Here is a 10,533-nt window from a genome sequence, read left to right on the forward strand (position 1 = left end):
CTCAGGTCGTGATCTCAGGGTCCAGGATTGAGCCCCATGACTGGCTCAGTGCTCAGCAGGGAGTTTGCTGTCTCTCTCTCCCTCTTCCTTTGTCCCTCCCCACCACTAGTGCTCTCTCCCCCTCTCCTCTCTTAAATGAATAAATAAAATCTTTAAAAAAATACAACAGTACTATGGTCAATGCATTATTAAATGAGGCAGGAAGGTTACAGAATTTATATATATGTGATACCCCTCTAAAAAATCACAGAGAAAAAATATTTGAAATATATCCATCAAAATATTAAGAATATTTCTGGATGAAGAATTTTTAGCAAGTTTCTATTTTTACATTAAGTTTATGTTTTTCATAATAAAAATCATAACAATATTGTTTCCATTTAAAAATAAATAACCATAATGGTAGTTGGTATTTATTTTCCTGGCAGTAGGAAAATTATGAGCAACTGAGAAAATATCTATGACACGAATAGGGACAAAAAAGGAAATTAGTGTGACTGAAAACCAATAATAACTAGAAGTACTTTAACAGTCTTTTAAATGTTGACTCATATTCCCTGGTACCTTGATATAGCCTCATTATCAAAAACATTCTGTGAATGACCAATTTTTAGGACAGTTCAAATTAATAAGGCAGTGTATGCAAAGCAGAAAGCATTGTGTCAGATATACAGTGAATTTCTTCTCTGTTCAATCACTAATCAGATTTTTAGGTGGGGTCTTTGCAAAATTTGAGCCCTTTTTAATTTATCATTTTGTTTATGACATCCTTTTCATTGTTCTGATTAACACTTTGTAAGCATATTTTTTATTAGCTGGATAATATTCCATCATATGAATGTAATAGATGATGGAACATTCCTCTTCTGTTTCTCTATTGTTGGCTGCAAATTTTGGGCATCTCAAAGGCTATTACCAGGTATCACTGTCTTAGATTTTAGACCTGTGGTTCTAAATTTTCAGGGGTCTTGAATCTCTTTGAAAATCTTATGGAATGTTAAACCTTCTTCCAAGAAAAAAATCAAATGAATAAACATCTGCAAAAATTGTGAATAAAATTTCATGGAGTCTGCAGAGCCCTGATGTCTAAGGGTGGGGACTAAGACCTTATTTAAAACCCTGCTATAATGACTAACTCACAAACATCAAGTATTACTAACTATATTTTTTTATTTCTCATAATTTATCAAAAGCACAATAAGAATTTGGCTTGAGGGGGGCCTGGGTGGCTCAGTCGTTAAGTGTCTGCCTTCGGCTCAGGTCATGATCCCAAGGTCCTGGGATCGAGCCCCGCGTCGGGCTGCCTGCTTGGCGGGAAGCCTGCTTCTCCCTCTCCCACTCCCCCTGCTTGTGTTCCCTCTCTCACTGTGTCTCTCTCTGTCAAATAAATAAATAAAATCTTTAAAAAAAAAAAAAAAAAGAATTTGGCTTGAAGCAAATTTAAGACTACCCAAAACCCAAAATGCCCCCAAATCAAATTAGATCTAGTCACTGCAACAAACTTTTTTTTTTTTTTGAGAGAGAGAGAGCGAGCAGGAGTGTGAGGGTGGGGCAAAGGGAGAAGGAGCGAGAGACTCTTAAGTAGGCTGCACTCCCAGTGCAGAGGCCAGTGTGGGGTTTCGATCTCACAACCCTGAGATCATGACCTGAGCCAAAACTGGGTTGGATGCTTCACCGACTGAGCCACCCAATCACCCCCACCGCAACAAACTTTTATCCTATCCAGACTTCTGGGATGTGGCTGTACCAGACATTAAAATATATTGCAAGGCCTCTATAATTAAAACAGTAGTAGTGCATAAATAGATGGTAGTAGTGCATAAATAGATGAACAGACCAGTGGAGCAGAACAGAAGACCTAGAAATAGTACCAAGTATATTTGGAAATTTAGTATATGATGGAGATTGATGGCATCACAAGTTTTTAATAAACGGTGTTTGGAAAACTGGGTAGCCATTTGAAAAATATAAAATTAAATCCATTCCTCATACCATATATAAAATTAAGCTCCAAATGTATCAGAGATCTAAATGGAAAAAGATGAAACCATACAGGTATTAGAAAAGAACACAGGTAAATTCCTCTTTAATCCTGGGGTTGAGAAAGTCAAAGTCCAGAAGTAATGAAAAAAAATATTGGTAAATTTGACTACATAACATTAAAAAAAAAATTGAATGACAAAAAAACCCAAAAAACAAAACTCCACCATAAACAAAGTTAAAAGACAACTGACAAACTAAAAGAAAATACATGCACCATACATCACCGTGAAGGACTAATATCCCTCATATGTAATGAATTCTTAAACATTGAGACAAAATACTGAAAGAAAAATAGGAAAAAGATATGAACAGATAATTCACAAAAAAGATGTAAAAATGGCCCTTAAGCATATGAAAAGATGTTCATCAACATACTGGAAGTCCTAGCCAGAGCAGCTTTAGGCAAGAAAAAAGAAGTAAATGGCATCCAAATTGGAAAGGAAGAAGTAAAGTTATTTCTGTTCTTAGATGACATGATTGTACATGTAGAAAACCCTCGAGATTCCTCCCACACACACAAACATCTGGTAGAACTAATACATTCAGCAATGTTGTAGGATACAAAATCAACTCACAAAAATCATTTGCATTTCTACACAGTAATAATGAACAATCTGAAAAGGAAATTAAGAAAACAATTCCACTTATGATAGTATCAAAAAAGAACAAAATACTTCGGACTAAACCAAGAAAGGAAATGACTTACACATTGAAAACTACAAAACACTGCTGAAAGAAACAGAAGAAGACATAAATAAATGATAAGATATCCTGTGCCCAAGGATTGGAAGACAAATTCCTATGTTGAAGCCCGAACACCTACTGTCACTGTATTTGAAGACAGGAGCATTGTGGAAGTAATTAAGATCAAATGAGTTTGTAAGGGTGGAAGTAATTAAGATTAAATGAGTTTGTAAGGTGGGGGGTCCTATTAGTCCTATTAGTATCCCTATAAAAAGAGACACTAGAGAGAGCTTGCTTTCTCTCTCTCTCTTTTCCTGTGAAGATACAGCAAGAATGTGGGCATCTGCAAGCCAGGAAGAGAGCCCTAACTAGAAACCAACTATGCTGGCACCCTGGTCTCAGACTTCCAGCCTCCATAACTCTGAGCAGCCTCAGCTGACCAAGACAGATATCAATACTACCTAAAGGGATATACAGATTCAATGCAATCCTTATCAAAACCCAATGATGTTTTTTGTAGAAATAGAAAAATTCATCCTAAAATACACACAGAATCTGAAGGAGCAGTCTTGAAAAAGAACAAAGTTGGAACACTGAACACTGTTCATTGGAACAAAGAACACTGATTTCAAAAATTATTACAAAACTACAGTAATCAAGGGCGCCTGGGTGGCTCAGTTGGTTAAGCAACTGCCTTCGGCTCAGGTCATGATCCTTGAGTCCCAGGATCGAGTCCCGCATTGGGCTCCCTGCTCTGCAGGGAGTCTGCTTCTCCCTCTGACCCTCCCCCCTCTCATGTGCTCTCTCTCTCTCATTCTCTCTCTCTCAAATAAATAAAATCTTAAAAAAAAAAAGCTACAGTAATCAAAACAGTGTGGTACTGCCATAAAGTCAGATATCTAGACCAATAGCATAGAATGGAAACCCTCACATATGTGGTCAAATACTTTTCAACAGGAATAGGCAAGACCATTTATTTATTTATTTATTTATTTATTTTGTAAATTCTTTTTTTTTTTTTAATATTTTATTTATTTGACAGAGAGAGACACAGCGAGAGAGGGAACACAAGCAGGGGGAGTGGGAGAGGGAGAAGCAGGCTTCCCACTGAGCAGGGAGCCCGACGTGGGGCTCGATCCCAGGACCCTGGGATCATGACCTGAGCCGAAGGCAGACGCCTAACGACTGAGCCATCCAGGCGCCCTATTTATTTATTTATTTATTGAGAGAGAGAGAATGATAGAGAGCATGAGAGGGAGGAGGGTCAGAGGGAGAAGCAGACTCCCTGCTGAGCAGGGTGCCCGATGTGGGACTCAATCCTGGGACTCCAGGATCATGACCCGAGTCGAAGGCAGTCGCTTAACCAACTGAGCCACCCAGGCACCCTAGACAAGACCATTTAATGGGGAAAAGGACAGTCTTTTCAACAAATAGCGTCAGGAAAACTGGATATCCATATGCAAAAGGATGAAGATGGACCTCTACCTAATACCATACACAAAAATCACAGATCCAAACATAAGAGCTAAAACTAAAACTCTTAGAAGAAACCATAGGGGAAATTTTTCACAATATTGGATTTAATTAATCTAATGATTTCGTGGATATGACAAAGAAAGCAAAGGCAACAAAAGAAAAAATAGGTATGTTGTGGACTTTATTAAAATTAAAAAACTCGGGGGCACCTGGGTGGCTCAGATGGTTAAGGGTCTGCTTTCAGCTCAGATCGTGATCCCAGGGTCCTGGGATTGAGCCCCACGTTGGGCTCCCAGCTCAGCGGGGAGTCTGCTTCTCCCTCTGCCTCTCTCCCCTGCTCATGTTCTCTCTCTGTCTCTCTCTCTCTAATGAATAAATAAAATATTTTTTAAAAATTTAAAAATTTGTGCATTAAAGGACACTATCAACAGAGTAAAAAGACAATCCATGAACCGGGAACAAATATTTGTTATTTGTATCTAATAAGGGATTGATACTTATAATACATAAAAAACTCTTACAACTCAGCAACAAAAAACAACCCAATTAAAAAATGGGCAAAGGACATTTCTCAAAGATATTCAAATGGCCAAAAAGTACATGAAAAGATCCCCAATATCAGTAATCATTAGGGAAATGCACATCAAAACCACAATGAGGGGTGCCTGGCTGGCTCAGTTGGCAGAGCATGTAACTCTGATCTCAGGGTTGAGAGTTTGAGCCCCATGTGGGGTACAGAGATTACTAAAAAAAATAAATAAACTTAAGAAAATTCACAAGATACCATTTTATACTCATTAGGATAGCTATCATAAAAATATTTTAATATAAATATTTATATGTATATATATATGTGTGTAACAAGTGTTGGCAAGGATGTGGAGAAACTGGAATCTTTGTGCTTCTGGTTGGAAAGTAAAATGGTTTAGCATCTGTGGAAAATGGTATGGTGATTCCTCAAAAAATTAAACATAGAATTACTATGTGACCCAGCAATTCCACTTCTGGGTATATGCCCCCAAGAAGAGAAAGCAGGAATTTGAACAGATATTTGTTAACCAATGTTCGTAGCACTATTATCCACAAGAGCAAAAGGTGGAAGCTAGAGGGAAGGGAAATGGGGAGTTATTGTCTAATGGGAGCAAAGTTTTAGTTTTGGAAGATGAAAAAAGTTTTGGTATGGATGATGGTGACGGCTGCACAACAATGTAAATGTACTCAATGTCCCTGAATGGTACATTTAAAAATAGAGTGGCCAATTTTATGTATGTTTAAATTTTCTGTATATTTTAATGTATATTCAAACATAAAAAACCCCAACAAACTAATGAAATTGGTTACCTACAATGAGTGGGAACAGTGTGGAAAGGATGGGGTAATAGAATTGGGAGAGAAGGAATGGTGGAGGAGTGATTGGGTAGATCTTTTGTCTAATTATGGCCTTTAGGGGTGCCTGGGCGGCACAGTTGGTTAAGCATCTGACTCTTGGTTTCAGCTCAGGTCGTGATCTCAGGGTTATGAGATCAAGCCCTGAGTTGGGCTCCAGCTCAGCATTGAGTCTACTTGGGTTTCTCTCTCTCCCTTTCCCTCTGCCCCTCCCACCCCACCACGTGTATGTGCTCTCTCTTCTCAAATCAATCAATCAATCAATCAATCTTTTAAAAAAATAATTAAGGCTTTTAGAAACATAGAAATGTTTCCTGTATTCAAAAAATAATTAAAATCAACCAGGATGTATGTGTGTAAATCCAAAATAAAATACAAATGGTAACAAATGAACCAACTATATTACAAATGAGTAACATTACCATATAGGAGGGTGTGAGGAAAACTGTATTTTCACTAAGACTAAAAATAAAAATAACTGTATGAGGTATGGGAGTGTAGGTTGGCAATTCTTTTTTTTTTTAATTTAAAATCAATTAACATATAGTGTATTATTAGTTTCAGAAGTAGAGTTTAGTGATTCATTAGTTGCATATAACACCCAGGGCTCATTACATCAAGCGCTCTCCTTAATGCCCATCACCCAGTTACCCCAACCCCCCACCCACCTAGCAACCCTCTGTTTGTTTGTTTCCTATAGTTAAGAGTCTCTTATGGTTTGTCTCCCTCTCTGATTTCGTCTTATTTTAGGTCAGCAATTCTTAAACTACTTTCTACTTAGGACTGAGCAAATAGATAAATAAATATATTGTGGTTAATAAGAGTCAACTTTTTTTTTTTTTTAAAGATTTCATTTATTTATTTGAGAGAGAGACACCAGGGAAGGGCAGAGGGAGAGGGAGAAGCAGGCTCCCTGCTGAGCAGGAAGCCCCACGCAGACCGATGCCAGGCCCCCGGGATCATGACCTGAAGGCAGATGCTTAGCCACCCAGGCATCCCAAGAGTCAACTTTTTCATTGTCAGAGAAAGGAGTTACCAAAAAATAAAAGGAAATGGAGAAGGCTGGAATAAACCCCCTGGTGTTAAACTGGAATTAGAGATAGCATATGAAGCAATGGATTATCCGTATACTCATACAGATAGATATGGATGTGTGTGTGTGTGTATAGATATATATACTTCATAGCTGAGAGTACCTAGAAGCAATGAGTGTATCTAATCTTGGTTTTTTTTTTTTTTTTAATTTTATTTATTTATTTGACAGAGAGAGACACAGCAGAGAGAGGGAACACAAGCATGGGGAGTGGGAGAGGGAGAAGCAGGCTTCCCACAGAGCAGGGAGCCCAATGTGGGGCTCGATCCCAGGACCCTGGGATCATGACCTGAGCAGAAGGCAGACGCAAAATGACTGAGCCACCCAGGCGTCCCCTAATCTTGGTTTCTAAATATCATTTTCTACTAAAAGGAGCCAGTGTTCCCTAGGAAATGTACATGTTCCAGAACTGGGGCTGGGAAAGTGTAAACAGAAAGAGTTAGGGGGCCTTGGGGGGGGGGAAAAAAAACAGACACACAGCATTCTTGATATAAGAAAAGTCATTTTAGACCTCTGGCCATCTTGTGAAAGAATGTTAAGAACAAACGGCCACTATCAGGTCAGGAGATAACCTAATCATACCAGGAACAACAAATCAGCAGTAAAATTCACGGAGCTGATTCAAAAGTGAAGACTGACCTGATGTACATTCTTGAATTATATCTGCAGGATCTAAACCCCCTTGAGCACTCAGATACCAGACCAATTGGGGCCAGACAATTGATGATGCTGTCCTTTGCTGGCCCTCATGACTTTGACACGGAGTCAGTCATTTTAAGATGACTTTTGCCTCTGTTCCATGCTGTATTCCCCATTGTACAAGCCCCTTTGTTAATATATATGCACCCTTAGCTTAAAACTTCCCCAATTCTTTTGTTCAGGGAGACACTGCTTTAGGGAAGATCCCCGGTGTCCTCCCTTACTTAGCGCAAGAAAAACTCTTCCTATTCTTCAGCTGGTTTTGTCTTTTGGCTCGACACCCATCAAGAGATAAACCCAGTTTTGGGTAACAAAAGTACAATATCAGCTTGGAACATCTCATGGTGCCAGAAAATATGGCAGTACTAAAAAAAATAATAAAGGGGACACATTGAAAGTATACAGGAGTCAACTTAAAGGAGTTCCCAATGGCCAAATCTGGGGTAATCTGAGCAAAGACATAGTGACAGTAATGAATTGTAACCTACAGAACTAAAAAAAATAAAATAAAATAAAATAAAAATCCAATTTATATATACATAATTTAGTAAATAAGTGGGGGAGAAGGAAAATCTCCTAACAGTAGGATCCTATTTAATAAATGTAGAAGGAAGGATGGAAATTTAAAAATCACCATTTGGCAAATAGCCTGTAATGACATTTTCAGGCAAAAATTATCAATGAATGTTAAGATTTGCAGGTGGAAGTAAGATGAGAAGCTTAAGGTATTTCTGCACAAGACACACGTTAATTACAATGGGAAAAATAGTGACTTTGCAGTGGAGAAATTGGACAGACACCACTTTAACCAAGTGATTAAAGTTACCACTAATAATGAGGCAAATTGACCTCTTGTCTCCTGATACGATGTACTGAGAAGAACACATCACTTTTGGGATATTCTTGTCCCAAAAGCATACTCTGAATTTAATCACAAGGAAGCATCAGACAACCTCAAATTGGGGAACATTCTACAATGCAGAATTTACAAAATAAATGGCCAGTACTCTTTACAAGTGTCAAGGTCAAGTAAGACAAATAAAGACCGAGGAACTGTGCCAGATCAAAGAAGACTAAGAAGACTTACTAACTGCAACATATGATCCTGGATTGGATCCTCGTGCAGAAAAAGGACACTAAGGGACATTGATGAAATTTGAATAAAGTTTGTAGATTAGTTAGTAGTAGTGTATCAATGTTAATCTCCTGGTTTTGATCATGTACTGTGATTATGTAAAATGGAAACATAACCATAAAATGGTAAAATGGGGCAACAGGTTAAGAATATATGGGAATTCTGGGGTGTTTGGCTGGCTCAGTCAGTGGAGTGTGCAACTCTTGATTCTGGGTTTGTGAGTTCGAGCCCCATGCTGGGTATAGAGATTACTTAAAAATAAAATCTTAAAAAAAAAGTATATGGGAATTCTATTTTTGCAAGAGTTTTAAGTCTAAAACTAATTCAAAATGAAAAGTTAAAAAAATCTTTTTTTTTTAAAGATTTTATTTATTTGAGAGAGAGAATGAGATAGAGAGAGAGAGAGCACGAGGGGGAGAGGATCAGAGGGAGAAGCAGACTCCCTGCTGAGCAGGGAGCCTGATGAGGGACTCGATCCCAGACTCCAGGATCATGACCTGAGCCGAAGGCAGTCGCTTAACCAACTGAGCCACCCAGGCGCCCCAAAAAGTTAAAAAAATTTTAATGAACATTAGGTGTGCAGGAAGCAGGGGGTATATGGACCTTACAGTTCACCTAAAGGGCTCTCAATAATTTACTCCAATGGCAATATACTGGAGACCAGGTCCTTTGGGGGAGGAGAAGTTAGGCAAGAAGTTTCAGAAAAAGAAAAGAAAAGCACATCCTGAAAAACAAGAAGGGTCTCAGGGAAAGAAGAAAAACTGATGCATCTTGAGCTTAGCTTTTGGATGTTCAATAGCAATTCTTTCCTTCTCCTCTCAACATCTTCTTGAAGAAGACTTTTAAAAAAAGCAATTGTGAGTAAGCAGAACATTTTGATCTCCACATAGGAGACAGAAGTCAGAGAAGACTGGACATCGTGTCCAATCCCAGTGTCACAGGTAAAGGTTGAGGCTATCACTGTCCAGGGCCACAGTCTGTTCTAACTTCACAGGTTCTGCAAAGGTCAGTATACTGGAGTCACAGGCACCTCACATCAGCACACTTGGTGGGACACAAATGGTCAGTGTCACACAAACACAACCACACATCCACTCTTGAAACACACAAGGACACAACCACACAATCACAGACACCTCCAGGCCCTTATACACAGTCACAATCTCACACCCACTAAAAAGACATACACAGTTACTCAATTTTACTCACCACGATGATACGCAAAGTTACTCTCATATAATCACAGCCTTTCCAAACCAATACCCACAACTGTCTCACACAACCACAATCACATACCCACTTGGGGGACACACATAATCACTGGCACTCCAGCCCACCCAACACCAACCAGTCATAATAGAACATTCACTCTGAGACAGTCACACTCACACAGGCAAAGAAAGACACGTTACACTTACAAACACAGCACCACACACAGCCACCGTTTCACAGACACACTCCAAGGGACACAAGAGGGATACACACGCATCGTCACCACACAGTCACAGACACACAACTGCACACAATACCACACGTGGCTATAATATTGTGCAACCCAAACCATACGCTCACCTTGGAGACATGGAATCATAACCGCACAGACACCCGCACCCCCAAGAACAAGGCGTACAGTCACACATACACAACAGAGACACAAGCAGTTATCACCCACAGTAGCAAGGACCCCACACCCCAACACACAGTATCACACATGGTTACACAAACACAACCAGACTTACACCCTGGAGCCAGGCGGCCACAACCGCACACTCAGTCACCCACACCTGGTCACGCAGCCACAAAGACTCATTCACAACCCAGCATCTTCAGCCGGCTCCCGCCAGCGCTCACAGACCGAAGGCTCTGGACACGCCCCGTCCCCGCCCCGGACTCCCAGACCCCTCACCTTCTGCCTCCCCTTGGTCGCGTCCGGGTCCCTGTGGAGCTAACGATCTCGCCACGACGTCAAGAAAGACGTAACGTCGGGCCACTGTGGCCTCTGGGAAACGTAGTCCAG

At 39.8% G+C, this 10,533-nt stretch overlaps 1 protein-coding gene across 4 annotated transcripts in view; it reads right to left on the minus strand.

Annotated features, from left to right (window-relative positions):
- Positions 1-10,511, minus strand: part of ZNF565 (zinc finger protein 565) — a 30,879-nt gene extending 20,368 nt beyond the window's left edge. For 2 of the 4 annotated variants that reach the window (XM_032390307.1, XM_032390303.1), the window contains exon 1: positions 10,423-10,511. The gene's annotated coding sequence lies outside the window, so the exon portion shown is untranslated. The remainder of the gene's footprint in view (positions 1-10,422) is intronic. The other 2 variants (XM_032390305.1, XM_032390306.1) reach the window with 2 other exon arrangements.
- Between the last annotated feature and the right edge of the window lie 22 nt (positions 10,512-10,533).

This window comes from Phoca vitulina, unplaced genomic scaffold (assembly GCF_004348235.1).
Source record: "Phoca vitulina isolate PV1807 unplaced genomic scaffold, GSC_HSeal_1.0 scaffold58, whole genome shotgun sequence".
Taxonomy (NCBI): domain Eukaryota; kingdom Metazoa; phylum Chordata; class Mammalia; order Carnivora; family Phocidae; genus Phoca; species Phoca vitulina.